An 18,945-nucleotide genomic window follows, 5' to 3' on the forward strand; every position below is an offset into this window, starting at 1 on the left:
CTTATACTCACTAACCAGTCTCTGGGTCTCCACCTTCTCTCAAAAAAAGCTGACTTCTTTCTGCTTTCGATCTTAAGAGTTCTTCTCTTGCCAAACTGTAATGTTTGGTAACCTTATGTTTTCTGCATTTTCTGCATCTGAACAACTCTCCAACCTCTACCCTCCAGGAGCTGCTTGCTGTGTTTGATGTGGTCCCTCACTGACCCCCATGCTCTCTCCTTACTTGAAGCAGCCAGCCTCTGGCCCCTTGGAGCAAACAGATTGGTGTTCCTTTTGCCAATTTCTGGCACCACAAGTTCAAGGTAAGCTCATACCTTTCAGCCACCTCTTCTCCTTCTGCTATGTAGGTGCTAAACAAATACTTCTTGCATCTTGCACTGCAGCTGGTCAACAGGATTGCAAGGGACAGCAGTGGACTGTAATACACTGGACTCTGAAAGCCATGATTGTTTCTGCCCAATTCCTTGTACAGATGTCTTGTTCTCTATTGGACATACTCAGTTGTGGCTGCCTGTGGGGTGGGGGTGGGGGAGGGGAAGAGGCCCTGAGAATGGATATGTTCATCCCTCATGGTCAAGGTCTCCCCATTTTCTGTATGTTCTCTGCATTCAAATCTTATCTCTATTTTCACCAGGTGTGCCGGTGGTTGCTGTGCAGTGGTGAAAGGAGACGCCACTTGTTGCTGCATCAGGGCTGTACTGTGTGCTTGCAGGTCATGCTATAGGCCCTCGATGGTGTGCTTCAGCTGTTGGAGCTGCTGTACCACTTCCCAAGGAGTGGCAGTGGCAGGCAAAACCACCCACACAGGACTAAGACAGAACTCTGACAGGGACAGCTAGACTTCACCTGCACTTAGCCACCCTTCCCCAGGAGTTGAGCCCCTGGGTGCAGGTGGCCGGCAGGACTTGCTGTACAGGGCCGGAACAGGATACCAGCAGGATACACACAGGGACCAGAACACACAGGGAGGCTAGGCAGAATACTAGACTAGGACTCTCAGACAGACAAGGGACTGAACTGAAAGCTGCAAGCAGCCACTGAAACAGGGAACAAACACTGATAGATAAGGGACAGGCCTAAAAGCTGCCAGGCAGCCACTGAACAAGAAACGCAGGCAACCAAAAACTAGACAAAGACATACAAACAAGAAACAAGACTGGGAAACAAACAATACAGTAAACAAGCAATACAGAACACAAAGCTACACAAAGACTAAACTAGAATCAGGCAAGAATTGCAGACTAGAAACTGGGCTAGGCAGAAGTGCACCAGCACCCCAACATACCAGGGCCTTAGGCGACGCCAAGGCAAAGCAGAGAGTTTCCAAATGGCTAATAAGCCCAGCAGCAGCTGAGATTCAGCTGCAGCAATCACCAGGTAGCTACGGGTGCTGTGCAGGCTCAAACAAGCCAAGCAAGTCTGGCAGGCTGGAAGATCCGGACTGGACTGGGCTGAAGTCTGGAACGGGAAACAGCACACAGACAATCCAATGCAGCCAGCACACAGAGACAGAGACAGAACTAACTCAGGAAGAACAGACAGGAGCCAGCTCAGAAGCTGACCGCCGGAAATAAGGTGAGTCTGAGAGAGGTCACAGCCACAGACGTGACACCCAGTCCCATTTTATGAAGTGCCCACCTATTCTCAAGGTTGCTGGGGGGGGGGGGGGGGAAAGCATATATACACTGAATGTCTTTTCCATATTATTGAACACAGTCCTAGAATCCTTCATAGTTATGGAACAACAACAACATTTCTAAATTCTATCCTGCAAACCATTTTCTAGGTGGCCACAGGTGCGTGCCTACCATGGCCTTGAACCCTTAAGTCATGGTGAGGGACAGGGGTTCTGGTTACAGTTCCTATTCTAAATTACCTGCAGGTGGCTACAGACCGGTGCCTATATAATTCCTCTAGCCTGTGCCCTTCTGTACCTGATGTATTATATTGCAATTGTGATGAAGTAAACGTCCATCTAATGCTTTTACTGTTGTTTTCCCTTTTTCTCCCAGCACTATATACCATTGCTGATACATTCAATGTGAAAAAATGACCCAGCTGATTGTAGTTCCTTCCTGGCCCTCACCAATGTGGTTTGGTTGTGGGTAAGGGTGTCTGCTGATCAGAGAGCAAACATCGTCTAGGCACTACCTATGGTTATCTGCAAGTTTGTACTTGGCAGATCACTGGTGCTGGACAACATACCTATTATTTACACAACTCTGTGCTGTGGGGCTCTATGGCAAGGGGGGAGAGACTGGATGGGTATTTCTGTTCCTCAACAGAAATGCCTCCCTCCCTTACCATACAGTCATGCAGTTGGAACAGAAGGCCTACTGTATGGCCACACTTATGACACATATGTACCAAAGTTTCTCTGTCACAGTTGACCTGTCAATGCAACCCAGCTTGCTGACTCCTTTCACATCAACCCCAGCATTTGATAATACCATATATGTAGTGCACAAAGTACAGACACAGACCCTGGTAGTAGAAAAAGTCGCTTTACTCATACTACCCCTCTCCTCAAGACCCTTCACTGGCTCCCTATCCGTTTTTGCATCCTGTTCAAACTTCTTCTACTAACCTATAAATGTATTCACTCTGCTGCTCCCCAGTATCTCTCCACACTCGTCCTTCCCTACACCCCTTCCCGTGCACTCCGCTCCATGGATAAATCCTTCTTATCTGTTCCCTTCTCCACTACTGCCAACTCCAGACTTCGCGCCTTCTGTCTCGCTGCACCCTACGCCTGGAATAAACTTCCTGAGCCCCTACGTCTTGCCCCATCCTTGGCCACCTTTAAATCTAGACTTGTAACCACTCGCCTCCACCTACCCTCCTCTCTTCCTTCCCGTTCACATTAATTGATTTGATTTGCTTACTTTATTTATTTTTTGTCTATTAGATTGTAAGCTCTTTGAGCAGGGACTGTCTTTCTTCTATGTTTGTGCAGCGCTGCGTATGCTTTGTAGCGCTATAGAAATGCTAAATAGTAGTAGTAGTAGTAACATTATAATGTATTTAAAACAAAAATACTATTTACAACAAATTTTAAAGTCCCATCAATGCTGTCCCTCCAAGACCCTTCTTAGCAGCTCAATGAGTAGCAGCACCAGCTGGCTGTGTGTGTCCTGCCTTTGCTTGACAGACTGCTGCAGTGCTGCCACCTCCAGCAGCAACTGGTTGACTACAGCACTGTTGTCTCTAGGTGCTGCTGGGGCTGGTGGTGGTGTTGTGGGGCTGGTGGGTGCTCCTCCTCCTTCTCCCCCTCCAGAGGAGGCATATCTGCCCATTGGTCCTTCTCCTCCTCCTGCTGTCACCCTGTGTATGTAAAAGGATTGTCATTGAGATCAGCACATCCAGCATGGCTTGCATAGTGCAGTAGCTGGCTGGCCTGAGGCGGGGGATGGGAAAGGTGTGGTGAGCCCTGGGCTATACCCATGGGGTGTGAGTTGCATGAGATGACATGACATGGAACCCTGGAAGCTGGTCTGACGCAGAGTACACAGGATGTGTTGGCACACCACACTCATTGGTCAGCTGAATGTTTGCATTTTGAATTGTGACTATGGTTGGATGTAACAAAAGAGAGGGAACGAAGTACAAACTAAAGTCCAAACAAAAAAACAGCACCACGGGCCTTTAAAAATGGAACACAGTTCTTTAATGAATGAGCCTTGACAAAAAGACCCGACACGGATACAGAAAGTGAAAGTGCCTTGGTGCTTTGTAGCTTTTACTATATGAGACGTGGGGTAAGGAATAATATATTGTAGTGGAATATATTTGAGTTATTCCCCAAGTTTTCCACATCATCACTGTGACCCCTGACGCAGGTGCTAATCACTGAAACACGGCCCGTGTCGGGTCTTTTTGTCAAGGCTCATTCATTAAAGAACTGTGTTCCATTTTTAAAGGCCCGTGGTGCTGTTTTTTTTGTTTGGACTATGGTTTGATGACCAGTTTTTTTTTTTTTTTTTTTGGGGGGGGGTGAGCACATTACTTTAATATGAGGCATTGCCATCCACTAAGAGTAGGACCTCAGGCAGGAATCCCATGAAACAGTATCCACCCCAGAAAGCGGGATACAGAAGTGAGGCATGTCATCTCATTCATCTCAGAGGAGGTTAATTGGAATTTGCAGCCATACTCATGGGAGGGTAACTGCAACCTCAGGCCTTGATCTGGGACAGAGGTGTTATGACTTACTAGTTGCCTATTAGCCACATGGAAACTGATATTGTACATGACATTTGCATTATTAAATACAGTTACAAATGAGTACAGGTGCCATGTTTATAATACTTATGTCGAGCCCTGAGGCGCCATCGCACTGTTCTTATTATGTCATGGCTCTCACGTTTTATCCTGTAGAACCTGCACCTCAGGGACTCGAGGTCCCTCCGAATGCCAAATCTTCTGCAAGGTACAAGTTTGTACACCAGGGGCCAGATGCACTAAACCTAACGAGCCAATAACGAGCCATTAACGAACAAGTAGTAAACCCTGGCATGCACTAAAAGCCATTTTACGACGACGGTAGCAGCTAACGAAAACGGAATGCAGATGAGCAAATTAGAAACCCTATTGTAATGAGATGCACTAAGCTTTTCCGATTGCCTTAACGCTGGAAACTCTAACGAGAGGTCTGTACCTCTCATTGGGGCTGCGCGGGATCGAAAACTGATGAAAAACCACTATAAAAATCATTCCGCACCCCGCCGCAATAATAAAAAAAAGTGCAGTTGAGGCCGGCCACCGAGAAAAGGCGTCCGTTTTCACCATCATTCATCTCCGCAATAATAAAGAACATCTTTTTTGGACGTACTTCACTCAGCTGAGAGACCTGGAAGTCTCTGAGCCAATCACAGCGCGTTTAGCTTGGCTAAAGGCGCTGTAATTGGCTCAGAGACTTCCTGGTATCTGAGCTGAGTGAAGCACTGCCAGAAAAGACGTTTTTATTATTGCAAGGGGCCAAAATGGACGTTTTGTTTTTTTTTTATGGCCGGCCATCCCCCCCCTTTTTAATAATAAAAACGTCTTTTTTGGCAGTGCTTCACAGCTGAGAGACCAGGAAGTCTCTGAGCCAATCACAGCACCTTTAGCCGAGCTAAACACACTGTGATTGGCTCAGAGACTTCCAGGTCTCTCAGCTGAGTGAAGCACGGCCAAAAAAGACGTTCTTCATTATTGCGGAGGTGAATGACGGCGAAAACGGACGCCTTTTCTCGGTGGCCGGCCTCAACTGCACTTTTGTTTTTATTATTGCGGCGGGGGGGGGGGGGGTTGAGTGGCACGGCATCTTCAGGCGGCACAGGGAGGCGTATTTGGCATGCGCAGAGCAGCCAGCATAACGCTTTGCTGCTCTGCGCATGCTTGACCGGCCGATTCTCCGACTGTTTTAAGAAGAAATAGAGAATGCAAGTGAGCTACAACGAGTAGCTCATTTGCATTCCCTTTCCTTGATGCATAGCCGTTCCCTACCGATTCGCTATGGAATTCGGTACGGAACGGCTCTAATGACGACTTTAGTGCATCTTTGCCCAGGAGTCAGGGGATGGTCCGTCTTGCCTTCAGCACACAAATTCATTTGGAAGTCAAATTGGAGACAAATTGGGGGGGGGGGGGGGAACATTACATTGGTACAGGTGATGTCATTCAGATGGACATGAGGACAGAGAGTACCGTTTGTGTGCAGTATTGTAGGGATGTGGGAATGTTTTTCCTTTCTAGTACATAGATTCTATTAATGAATGTGCATGTGCACATATCACTGATTACCCTTGAATGCAGGCTACAGTTAGTGCTTACATTGCTGAGGGAGCTCTTATATGTGTAGCTACAGGAGGGGGACCTGAAAGCCCAGGACCGGGGGGGGGGGGATGGGGGGAAACAAACACTTACCTTTCCAACCTGTCTCTTATTTGAGTCCAGGCTTGAATAGAGACAGTCCTGGGGGGCAGGTGGTGGTGGTGCATAAAAAGAGTGCGACGGTGCCTCAGGCAAAGGCGCACTAAGCACAAACTTTCAGCATCGCTGAAGTTAGGCTCTCTTCTCAGAGACATGTTTTCTCACTGAATAACCGTTGTAAAACGTACATCGCTTATATGGACGTCCATACGTGATGGGCATCCTTACATGCACAGTTCCATATATGGACGACCATCCCATATATGGAAGGGTCAACACATGGACATCCGGGTCAGCACGAGGACATCCTGGCCCATATATAGGATGGGTCCGCATGTAGACGACCATCACACATGGACGTCCATGACGTGCATGGACTGTCGTCATGAATGCAGGGCCTTATACGGATGAGTACATGTTCATACGTGTGGAGCCTTCCTTATATGGATCATTATCAAGTGTGCAAACCTCTTATATTTCTAGTACCTGGATGTTCCACAAGTACAGTGAATGTAGTTGCGGAACATCCAGGTACGGGAACATTCATAGTGCAAAGTACAGTAAAAAGGACGTGTTTCTTGCAGAACTGCTAAAGGACGGTGGTTCTGTAAGATGGACGTCCTTCTACAGTTCTGCGTTTACTACACTTTGGATGTCCCTGATATGGACATTTCGCACTGCAATTTTGGAATGTCTAAAGACATCCATACTATTTTTTGAATATACCTACCTGATTTTGGACGACTTTGTGAGGACGTCCTAAATCAGACTTGGACGACCTTTCGAAAATGCCCCTCTATGTGTCATCTTTTGACTTGTGTCACAACTAGTGCAAAAAATAGCTGATGTTTGGGAAGCTTGCCAGGTGTCCTGGGCCTGGATTGGCCGCTGTCGTGGACAGGATGCTGGGCTCGATGGACCCTTGGTCTTTTCCCAGTGTGGCATTACTTATGTACTTATAAAAGGGTCTATGCTACTCAATGCACCAATGCTGGTGCAGAGTGCAACAATATCAACAATCATGAAAACTTCAAAGATCACCGAAAACTTCTTACTAAGGAGTTTCTAAGAGGCAAAGATGTGAAACTGAGCCAAACCAGTACAGAAATGACATTTGAAGTTAACATTTTGAAACTGATAAATGAAAAAACTGGAACGGATGTGGCCTCACACAGTGCACCACTCTTACAATTTTGTTTATATTTCTCCAGCCCTGGCTAAGCCAAATTAGGTCACCCATGTGTGAGGACTACATATCCTGCTCATGTTTGGAGAATACACAAACCTACAGGAAGCATGTCTATTGTCTTTGAGCAGCCTCTAGTGGCTTTATCAAAGACTATTTTCCCGTTCAGCTTCTCTCTGTAAAGAGACTGTAAAGCAACCACTTTGTATTGGTAATTTCTCTTTTGACTTATTGGGGGTCGATATTCAAAACAATTTAACCAGCCAGAAATGGCCACTGACTGGTAATAGAAAATTAAGTCAGATACAAAGGTAAGGGGGGCAGACTCAGGAGTAATGTCAGGAAGTATTTTTTAACGGAAAGGGTGGTGGATACATGGAATGCCCTCCCGCGGGGGGGGGGGGGGGGGGAGAGAGATGAAAACTGTAATGGAATTCAAACATGGCTGGGATAAACACAAAGGAATCCCGTTTAGAAGGAATGGATCTACGGAATGTTAGCAGAGATTGGGTGGCAATGCCGGTAATTGGGAAGCAAAACCGGTGCTGGGCAGACTTCTACGGTCTACGTCCTGATCGTAACTGAGTAGATATGGATGGGCTGGAGTGTACATTTTAAGGGGCTTCGATACTAGCTTCAGAACTTTTAATACAAGAACAGTGCTGGGCAGACTTTTACGGTCTATGCCCTGAAAAAGGCAAGGACAAATTGAACTCGGGTATACATATAAAGTATCACATACCATGTAAAATGAGTTTATCTTGTTGGGAAGACTGGATGGACCATTCAGGTCTTTATCTGCTGTCATTTCATTTACTATGTAGATTTCCAGCAAATCAAACAGTACAGAAATGTAGCATATATCAAACAGGAAGTGACTTCACTTTTTTAACTATGAATCCCTCCCTATCCCACCTGATCCCCAATCAAAATAGAAACACTCCTCTTCAGAAGACCAGTGAAGATCCTGGGAAAATGTGGGGTATAAATTTCATAAATAAATACATTTCAAAAGAATTAGCAATACTCATATCTCCAGTTCATTTAATATTGAAGAGCAGCACACCTGCATCGATAAGGTATTCAAGTATGGATCCCAGAACTTCAAAACATATTTCTTGGAATATCAACTTGCCATATTCTCTCAATGTACAATAGTTCATGCATTTGAATACGCCATTGCCATAGAGTTGGGGGAGAGTCTTTTATCCACTGCAAGAAAATGCAATGCTTGGTTATTAGGCAGGCTTTAGGGAGAAATAAGGATACACGAATGGCTTGGACAATATCATCTGTTATATCCAATAAACTTTGTTGATGCATAACTGTAAAGGTTTAGTCATATAGTTTTCCAAAAGCCTTGTATCATTGGACAATCCCAAATACAGTGTTTCGAGGTGCCCTCCAGTGCCTTATATTTAGAACAAGATCCATTATTTATTTATTTATTATTTATTTTAGCACATTTATATCCCACTTTTTTCCACAGGTGTGCAGGCTCAAAGTGGCTTACAATGTAATGATAGGCTGTCGCCAGATCAGTTGTTAAACATTTACAATGAATGAGATAGGATAGAAGGAACAAGGGAAGTAGAAAAGAGGGAAAGGGCAAGAGGGTCTAAAATGGTCCATGAAGATATTAGGAAGGACTGTTATGATGAATCCGAGGAGTAGGCTATCCGAGATAGGCTGGACTGAGGTAGATTCCTGAAGCTGAGATGATTATGAGTAGCTGAATTGTTTTCAACAAGACAGTCTACAATGGAGAGCCGTGGCAGAACCGTCGAGACTAGTTGAGAGAAAGCTTGCCTTCGAGGACAGGAAGTGAGGTGACTCGTCTGGACAGACCATGCCGACCCTGCATGGTGGTGATGAAGCTGTAATCCGCCCTCCAACCGTCCACTGCAGCCCCCATGACAACCGGCACAGCGGTCCATTCAATCTTCGGCATCTCCAACGACAAACAACAGATGTGAAAGTGAAAGCCAAAAGACAGCAGGAGACGAAACTCCCCACCAAGAGACGCACTTTCCAACAGTGGGATAACCCACATTTTTTGCTCTGGAAGGATCTATATATATCAATAAGAGAAACTTATAACAGAGTTCACGAAGTTGGGCACTCTCTGCTAAAATAGGACCAACCCATAAGCTACTTTAAAGGTCCTCAGTAGTATAAGTGCCAAAATCCCGAACCCATTTCTCCACTACATGATGAAATGGAGACATTCCTATTGTTTTCTTAATCCCTTCATAATATCTGCCAATCAGGCTCTTCTAAACTACTGGAAGGGGCCATTTCTCTTCAAAAAGTAGATTCTTCAATGCTAGGTCCATACTTCAGAGTTAAAGAGTACGCATAGTGGTGGAGTTGGCGATACACAAATTAATCATTACTCTGTAAACTATAAAGATTTAGAATTGTCTCATAAAAGGTATATGGTTTACTTCATCCTCCTCCACAAGATGAGACAACACAGTCAAACCTCTTCATCTCCAATGTTCATATTGGGAATTGGATAAACCTGATGCGAAATCAGCATTTCCTACTATTGGTAGAAATCTAGAACAATGTGGAAGCAAGTTTTTTTTTTTTCTGCTACTGGCCTCTTCATTCTACTGCATCCTACCAGCAGTTCCAGATATGTCACCAGAGGGCAAAGATAAATATGTGGCTCTAGAAAAGGGAAACAAAATTGTCAGTTGAAAATCCCAGAACTTCTCTCAAATATCTCTTAACCATGTCTACAGTAGACACTAACGGAACCTTAAATTGATCTTCCTAGCCTGGTTTTCCAAATACTCCAATCTTTGATGAATCGATTTGCTTTCTTTAACCTGCATCATATCAAATGTCTTCAATTCAGCCATTTGCTTCTCTGCCTGCTCTAATCTGGGGGCATACAACAAACTCTGTCAGAGTCCGAGACGCAATCTGTGAGTCAATCTCGTCCAACTTTGTACAGAACTGTGAAGAATACTTGCATAGAATTATCCAGGCCCTGTGGAGCTTCCCAGATTGTTTCCATACTCATTACCACTGGTCTCACCAATCCTCGCAATATTTAGGGAGACTAAGTTGGAACCACCACTTCAGGAGAAAGAACAGCAAAATCCTGAGCACTACTCCCACCATTCCCAACAGGGGAGGACACTATTTTCTGGCTCTCCAGCCGTGGGTGCACACTGCTGCCACCGGCACTACCACCTCTGGGTTGCGGGGGAGTAGATCGAAGCAGGGGGCTAAACAATGCCCCTTCCAAACTCTGCTCTGCTGAATCTCCGGAGACACCCATAGCATCTGAATCAATTCTTGAGGGTCTGAACCCACAATCTTTGAGCGCCGACAGGACCATCTGGGATAAGGGTTCAGACATCGAGGGGTAGGTTTGAATTTTCCCTTTCCTTTTCCCCCATAGTCTCTCGAACAATGCTTCTCAGAAAGAGCTCAGAAGCCTGTTTATCTTGCAGATACCATCTTATCCCAGGAGATTTCTAAACTCTACAATCAAGATCACTCTACAATAATTCTATAAAAAACACATCATTGGGCATGTTTTTAAATATTAAACTTTGCTTTATGGATAAAGTAGGTGTTGATAGTTCTTTGAGTTTGTGTGGCTGTCAAAACTTACTGTTTTGCTTTGACTACACCTGTTTCTTGTTGCCTCCTAGAAGCTGCTGCTCTAGGCAACTGCCTAGTCTTGCCTAATGGTTGGGGTGGCCCTGCTCCCAGCACAGCCTTCCACAGAGAAGGAGAGAAAAATTAGATGAGCCAGCCCTGTGGAATAGAAGGGGATAAAAGGATAGCCCCCAAGGATCTACTAGGTCTAGGATAAAGAACTTCATCCAGCAGAGACTTCATCCACCAGAGTTCCCTTTAAGGGAAGGAACCAACTGAAGTGGATACTAAAACCAAAAAAGGCTTGGAGAGCCCTGGAGATGGGTATCAGAGTGCCCATCTGGGATAGAGACACCGCCAACAGTAAGTCCTTGGAAGCTTGCAGAAAGCAAAGAGCCTGAAAGGAACTGATAAGATACTACGGCCCATTTACCAAGCAGTGGTAACACTAATGTGTGCTTACCGCAACTTAACATGGCGTACCGTGCAGCACGCTGAGGCATCCCGCAGTAAGTTGCACATGTGCACAAGCTAAACAAATATTTTTTATATTTTAGCTGAGGGGACATGTCTGGGGCGGGGGAGAGAGTGGGCAATTCTGTGCTAATCAGTGTGTTGGCATTGCCATGTGTTGATTAGCGCAGGATTACCACGTGAGCCCTTACCATCCACAAAATAGGTGTAAGTGCTTACGCACTAATTTTTGTTAACGGACAGTCCAGGGGCATAGCCAGACAGCAGATTTTGGGTGGGCCTAGACAAGGAGTGGGTGGGCACAAGTGTTCTCCCCCCCCCCCCCCCCCCCACCAACTTAAAAAAATATCTCAGCTGGCAGGAAAACACTGCTCTCTACCTTGGCAGCCTGCAGCAGGCATGCGCTGAAAACTTAGGAAGCTCAGACTTCTGAAGTGGAGAGCAATGTTTTCAGCACCATCAGCTGGCGGAGCTTGGGATCCCCACCAGCTACCATTAAATGTGTGCTGCTGTTGGGTGGGCCTGAGCCCTAAGTGGGTGGGCCCCGGCCCACCTGTGGCTATGCCACTGATGGACACTCAGTAATGGCAACATTAGCGCATGGCCATTAAATTAGAAAACACAAAATTGGACATTTTCCAGCTGTGGCATAAAGTAGCCTTAGGGATCCTTTTACAAATAAGCACGTGGTAAACGTCAGAGACACCCACTATGGGCATCTCTAGCGTTTAGCGTGTGGGCTAAAATGCTAGTGCAGTTTTGTAAAAGGACCCCTTAGTGCGGGGGAAAGACCCACGTAAGGACACTTTTTGCCGCACCTTTGTAAAGCCCCTATAGGCGTTTTAAATGTTTCTCTTTGTCTATATATGCCTGATGGGAAGAATGTTAACCAAGGCTTAGTGCCCCCTGGGTGCACGGAGCTGCCACTAACATGGCGCCTTGCCCCGATGGGTATGCGCACAAGTGCCAGTGGGGTGCGAGCTGGGAATGGTAGGGAATTTTCCCGCCACGCAGAAGCACTCCGCTGAGGTGGGTGGGGAGACAAAGGGGGTTTATAACCCCAGGGCGGAGCCTAGATGTCCTCTTCGGGCGTCTGGGCATCAGCCAGCAGCACACAGTGATTCCCAGCAGGATCGGTGCACAATTTCATTGGAGCTCGTACCCGACTACAGCGTGGGACGCCAGGACGTGAGGGAAGCAGCCCATATTGTCTCCGACGTGCACCCACGAACGCGGGCTCGTGCCCAGCCGATCGCCACGCGGAGTCTCGAGCCTGTCCGGTCCTTATATTCGGAGCGAGGCATCGTCACACGGTCCGGGGGACTCGCAGTAAGTACATGAAAAAGGAGCAGCCAGGCATGGGGGGTCATTGGGTCGGGAATCTCCGGTGCATTTGGTTAGATGGGGTGCCATGCGATCAGTTCGGGGTCGGGTTAGAGCGGGGTGGCCCGGGGCAAGCCTTGCTACCCCGGGCTGGTGGCGGGGTACCCAAGCCTGAGGGAGTAAGCTAGGCAGCTGGGACAGCTGCGCTTACGGTTGAGCTCCCTTGCTGTGCGGCGGGCAGCTCTGTATATGATTGGCCAGTCTTGCTAATGGCGGCGGACTGGGTTGGCTAGTAAGCCGGAAGGTTTGATTGGCTTGGGTATACCCAGTGGAATGGTGTTTGTATTTCAAATAAAGCTGCGGCCAAGTTGTGCCATGTTATGAAATACTGCCAGTCCTGTTATTATTTCGTTATCACAAATCCCCGATAAGCCTGAGGGGTCTCGGCTGCCTATGTTAGTCCCTCTCGGCTTAAAGCCTTTTGTGTTAGGTAAACCCTCTCTGGTTCAGAACAAACATTGTGCTCTAAATCACAAGCATGAGGACAATAGTTTCTCTTTCCAACTGATTCAAGATCCGATGCGTCAGCCCTGAGCTGTTGTTGTAAGGCTGATTGCACCCTTCCCTCTTTCTTCCGTTACCTTTGTCCACACTGCTTCGTTTCCTATCTGTTTCTCTTTGCCTGGTTACCGTTTCTCCCTGGATGTACTTGAAGCAATTGAGGTCAATAAGAGCAGATTAGGGGAGGAGTCGGGGGTTGGTTTGAAATGGTTTCTAGACACACAGACATTTCACTGCTTTATGGAGAAGTTGGTGCTAGACTAAGACCTCGTTGCAGAGAACTCCAGAAAAGACAAAGCAAACTTACCGAAGTCCAAAACTTTGTACAAGAAACTGTTCTGTTTTATTACTCTTGTTAATCAAGGCAGATTCCTCTGCTGAAAGCGGCACAAAAAAAAAAAAAGGACATCGAGGCTTGAAATCTGATCTAAGAGAACAAAGCAAATGCATTTAATGTGACGAGAGAAAGGTAATTGCTTCTTTGTGATTTATTTCTACTCCCTTTCTTTTGTATAAAGTAGTGTTTAATGTTTGATTTCACTGCTGGGGCAGGGGCATAGCCAGACCTTGGCGGGAGGGGGGGTCTAGAGCCCAAGGTGAGGGGGCACATTTTAGCCCACTTCCCCCAGCCGCCGACCCTCGCCGACCCGCTCCCGCCACTTTCGACCTGCCAACGATGACCCTCCCCCGCCACTATCGATCACTGCCGCCAGGTACCTTTGCTGACGTGGATCCCCAACCCCTGCCAGCCTTAGTCTTTTCAAGCGCCGGTCTCCAGTGCGTTCGCTGATCTGTGCTGTGAGTCCTCCTGACGTCAGGACTCACAGCACAGATCAGCGAACGTGCCGGAGACCGGCGCTGAAGAAGACTAAGGCTGGCAGGGGTTGGGGACCCCCGCCAGCAAAGGTACCTGGTGGCGGCAGCGGGTCGAAAATGGCGGGGGGGGGGGGATCAAAAGTAGAGGGTGCCAGGACTAAATCTGTGGGGGCCCATGCCCCCGTGGCCCCACCTAGCTATGCCCCTGAGCCCAGCAGCTCAGTGGCAAGTGCAATGTTAGGTGGAGTAGAAAGTCCCAGGTAGGGTTTCTTCTGCACCTGGGGAAGAGAGTGGGAATCACAGTCATTAACAAGGGCAGCACCTGGTGGCTGGGTTTAGAACCCATGCACGGGTTTCAGAAGGCACATTACTACTACTATTACTTATTTCTATAGCGCTACTAGACATACACAGCTCTGTACACATCAGGGGCGTAGCCAGACTTCACAGTGGGAGGGGGCCAGAGCCTGAGGTGGGGGGGAGCATGCCGGACGTGAGGGGCAGGCAATGTGGTGGCGCCGGAGACCGACACTGGACAACATTTCAGCTGGCAGGACGCCAGCAAAACCAGGAGCCCAGAGGAAATTTGGGGGGCCCAGGCCCTCAAGGCTACACAACTGGTAAACATTATCCCTGGGATTGCATATATTGCACTAAGATTTCCATGTGGAAATTGAAGCGTATTCCATATCAAAGTGCATAACTTAATTAGTTAACAAGCTAATCAGCGCTGATAATTGGATGTTAACCAATTAGCACTAATTGGCATGCATCATAAGTGACTAGGGGGCCCTTAGACAGATTTCTATGGGCATCTCTATCATTTAGTGCCTGCTAAAAATGCTAGCATGCGGTAAAAGTAGTAAAAATTGGTGAAATTATTACTTTGATTAAAGTAAAAGTAACAAATGTTTCCTGTACCTACAAGTGACAAATATTCTACTTAAGTACAGTAACTAGTTATATTTACCTAGTTTCTATACAACTCTGAAAACTGGTTCTGTATACCTTGAGGTGGATTGTCCTGTTCTTTGTTTCCTGGGTCTCAGATCTTACCCTTCCACGATTAAGCAGAATAAGCAATCGCCCGGAGCACAGTAGTTCTGGGGGTGGCACTGGGCCAATAAATCTAGTGATCCTGACATCCAACGCAGAGAACTACCCTTTGTTTTCTGCTCCAGCTCTTCCTCTCTTTTTTCCCTCTCAGGCAGTATGTAGGGAGCAAGGGGAAGGGGTTATTTATTTTTATTTATTTATTTATTTATTGCATTTGTATCCCACATTTTCCCACCTCTTTGCAGGCTCAATGTGGCTTACAATACATCATGAATAGTGGAAATAAGAAGAGAATAGACGTTTGGTATTACAGAAGGATTTTGGGTTACATGATAATGAAAAACATGATAATAATATAACAAGAGAACATTTTAAGACAGTTTTGGATACATGTGGGGGAGTTCACATGTGTTAATCTTTGTGGTATGTCCTGTTAAAGAGATGGGTCTTCAGTAGTTTGCGAAAGTTGGTTAGATCATAGATCGTTTTTAGGTTGCGCCAGTGGTGTACCAAGGGGGGGGGGGTGGTGGGGGCGGTCCGCCCCGGGTGCACGCCGCTGGGGGGGTGCCGCGCGCCGGTCAGCGTCGTTCGTTTCCATGCTCCCTCTGCCCCGGAACAGGAAGTAACCTGTTCCGGGGCAGAGGGAGCATGGAAACGAACGATGCTGACCGGCGCGCGGCACCCCCCCCAGCGGGGTGCACCCAGGTCACGCTGCACGGGGGGGGCGCTGCACCTGGGGGGGCAGGGCGCATCGGCGATCCGCCCTGGGTGTCAGCGCCCCTCGGAACGCCACTGGGTTGCGCGGCAGCGCATTCCAGATTTGTGTGCTCATATATGAAAAGGTTGATGCGTGCATTAGTTTGTAGGCTACAGAACAGCAAGAAAAAAGCTACGCCCCTCTCTAAACCTACACTTTCCTTTCTGTTGTGCAGGGAGTGGTGATGAGGCTAGACTGGACAGAGAAGAGTAAATGTGGATAGCTTCGTTTGCATGACTGTGCCGCTTATTTTCAAAGCAGTTGGGACGTCTCAAAACGCCCCGAAAAAGTCCATCCGCCCAAAACTTCCAAATTGCAATTTTGGAATGGCAGAATTTGGATATCCTACACTTTCAGTGCATCCAGATAGCAAGGAGGCGTGTTTTGGGTCGGACTAGGGAAGGCCTAAAATTAGGATATCCAAAAGCAATAATGGAACCGAAGAAACATCCACGTCTAAAACGAAGGACTTTTTATTCAGCCTTGTTTCAATCGCATCCAGGGGACAAAAAGGTGCTCTGATTGAACAGCTGACCACTGACGGGATTAGGCACGACCCCTTATCAATCCCTCAGTGGTTACAGTCCCCCCCCGCCCTCGCTCCTGAAAGTGACACTGAAAAGGGAAACTAGGCTCCCTGACCCTATCAGGTATTACGGGCCTAGTGGTCAGTGCAGTGGACTGTAAACCAGGGGTTCAAATCCCACTTCAACTCTTTTTTTTTTTTACCTTTGGATTGTGAGCTCTCTGGATCCAGAGATATACCTACTACACCTAAAAATTAAAGACACCTGAGGGTTATTGAGGTGGTGTACAGTCAGGTACAGGATATATTTCCATGTCTTTGGAGGCAGTGGCGTTCCAAGGGTGGCTGACACCCAGGGCGGATCGCCGATGCGACCCCCCCCCCCCCCCGGGTGCATTTTTACCTACTGGGGGGATGCCGCGCGCCTGTCGGCTTTGTCGTTCCATGCTCCCTCTACCCCGGAACAGGAAGTAACCTGTTCCGGGGCAGAGGGAGCACGGAACGAGCGGAGCTGACAGGCGCGTGGCACCCCCCCCCCAGTGGCATGCACCCGGGGCGGACCACACCCACCGCCCCCCCCCCCCCCAGGAACGCCACTGTTTGGAGGGCTCACCATTTAAAATAGCAGAGCTGCAGTGGAATATGAACCTGGGTGCCCTGGATTAAACCCCACTTCACTGACCACTAGGCTGCCCCTCTGCTTTGCAGGGATGTCTGTGTGGCCATTTTCATACAAATGCTGTTAGACAGATGTACTTGTCCCTGGTTTTTTGACATTCATAATGTGGAGGTTTAATTTTGGAAAATGGCCATTCATTCTGGACATTTTCAACACAAGGATGTCCTTCTCACTTATTTTCAAACAGGAAATCCCAACATTTTTTCCTGTTTGAAAATGGCTGTGAGATGGACTTTTTATGGATGTTTTGTGCTGGACTATTTTTTTGCACTTAAGTGTAATTTTAAAAACGCACGTCTACGTGTACTTATGGTGCCAAAGTAATGCATTCCAGAGGTCATTTTAGACAGGCTTTTCGGTATGTGAAACCTCTCTTACGCGTGGAAAAGGGGCTTTTCTCAAATCATGCAGCTGTATATGTGTGTATAAGGACAAATGCCGGAAGCAAAGAGAAAAACCAAACAATTCCACAAATCACTGCAAGCGGCAAAAAAAGAGTGGAGCAGAGGCGTAGCCAGACACCCAATTTTGGGTGGGCCTGGGCCCAAGATGGGTGGGCAGAAGAACTTCGCCTTGTCCCACAAGTGATTTGGTCTCTCCCTCTCTCGCCTGCATGCCATATGGTCTCTCAAACATCCCCCCTCCCTTCCATAAATAGGAGATTTTCACCGGCAGCAAGCAGCAACTAATACACACTGCTCATGTTGACCCCACAGCTTTCCCTCTGATGCAACTTCCTGTTTCTGCATAGGTGGGAATACGTCAGAGGGAAGGCTGTGGGGCCAGTGCGAGCAGTATGTATCAGTCGCTGCTTGCTGCAGACAAAGATCTGCTATTTACAAGGTATGCAGGAGCTACAGTTGTTGGGAATTTTCGGCTGGTGGGGTTTGGGGATCTCTGTCAGCCACATCATAGGTGTGCTGCTACTGGGTGGGCCTGGGTCCACCCAAGCCCACCCTTGGCTACGCCACTGGAGTGGAGATGACCAAACAGGAACTGTTCAAGGTAGAATGTCAAGAACATTTTTATTAATGAATGTACAATTCCAAAAATCAAGTAGAAATCCAAAGTAGAAGGACCCAAGTTCTTTTTATAGTTTGCTTTGATCCACTACACAGGATGCTGTCGAACTGTGTACATGAGGCAGCATGAGGCTCCATTTTCATGCTCAGTGGCTTGCACATCATAGTGCCCCATGTTTTTGGGGTATGCTATGTGTTTTGTAGCACAGGACTCCTGACGAAGTCTTGTTAGCCAAAACATGGCCTGAGTACATTTTTATTAATAAATGTACAGTTCCAAAAAGTAGGGATTGGGTCCTACTTTTTGGAACTGTACATTTATTAATAAAAAATTTCTGACATTCTACCTGGAACAGTTACTGTTTGGTCGCCTCCATGCTTTTTTTGTTGTCTGTATAAGTACACATGCCAGCAAGAACGCACATAATTACTGTATATGCACGCTGCATGTAGGCACAGTTGGGGTGGAGGTGCAGTGCAAACCCGTATTTTATAAAATGCACATGTCCACAAGTACACATTTACACCTATCTTGAGGTATACATAAATTTGTGTGCATGCATCAGCTTGCATTTTTGAGTGCTTATTTTTTTAAAAAGCATAGACGTCTTTGCTGCTTTTAGAACACGTGAGATTTTATTATTCATTATTAGGCTTTATTTACCGCCTTTTTGAAGGAATTCAGTCAAGGCGTGTACAGTAAGAATAGATCAAACATGAGCAATAGGCAATTACAGCAGTAAAAATATTCAAACAACAATAAAACGTATGGCATCGTATACAACTTACAATGTCAACACAATATGTAATAGAACACTTTAATTGATAGTGAAGGGTAAAGCAAAGATATAACATAGATAAGAGAGTAAGTAAGAGTTAGAAAGTAAGGTGATTAATTTAAAGAAAGTTGTACATGAGGAAGAAGGATTGAGGTGAATAGCCTAGTGGTTAGAACATCAGGCTGACAAGGAATTCAAGTTACTACTACTATTTAGCATTTCTATAGCGCTA

The 18,945-nt window shown here is 46.8% G+C and overlaps 1 protein-coding gene across 2 annotated transcripts in view; it reads left to right on the forward strand.

Annotated features, from left to right (window-relative positions):
- Positions 1-1,535: 1,535 nt before the first annotated feature.
- The window catches only part of C5H10orf95 (chromosome 5 C10orf95 homolog), a 29,018-nt gene continuing 11,608 nt past the window's right edge, over positions 1,536-18,945 (forward strand). Inside the window, exon 1 of one of the 2 annotated variants that reach the window (XM_030204776.1) lies at positions 1,536-1,575. The gene's annotated coding sequence lies outside the window, so the exon portion shown is untranslated. Of the gene's footprint in view, positions 1,576-13,327; positions 13,548-18,945 lie in introns of those variants that run through there. The other variant, XM_030204775.1, reaches the window with a different exon arrangement.

This window comes from Microcaecilia unicolor, chromosome 5 (assembly GCF_901765095.1).
Source record: "Microcaecilia unicolor chromosome 5, aMicUni1.1, whole genome shotgun sequence".
NCBI lineage: Eukaryota > Metazoa > Chordata > Amphibia > Gymnophiona > Siphonopidae > Microcaecilia > Microcaecilia unicolor.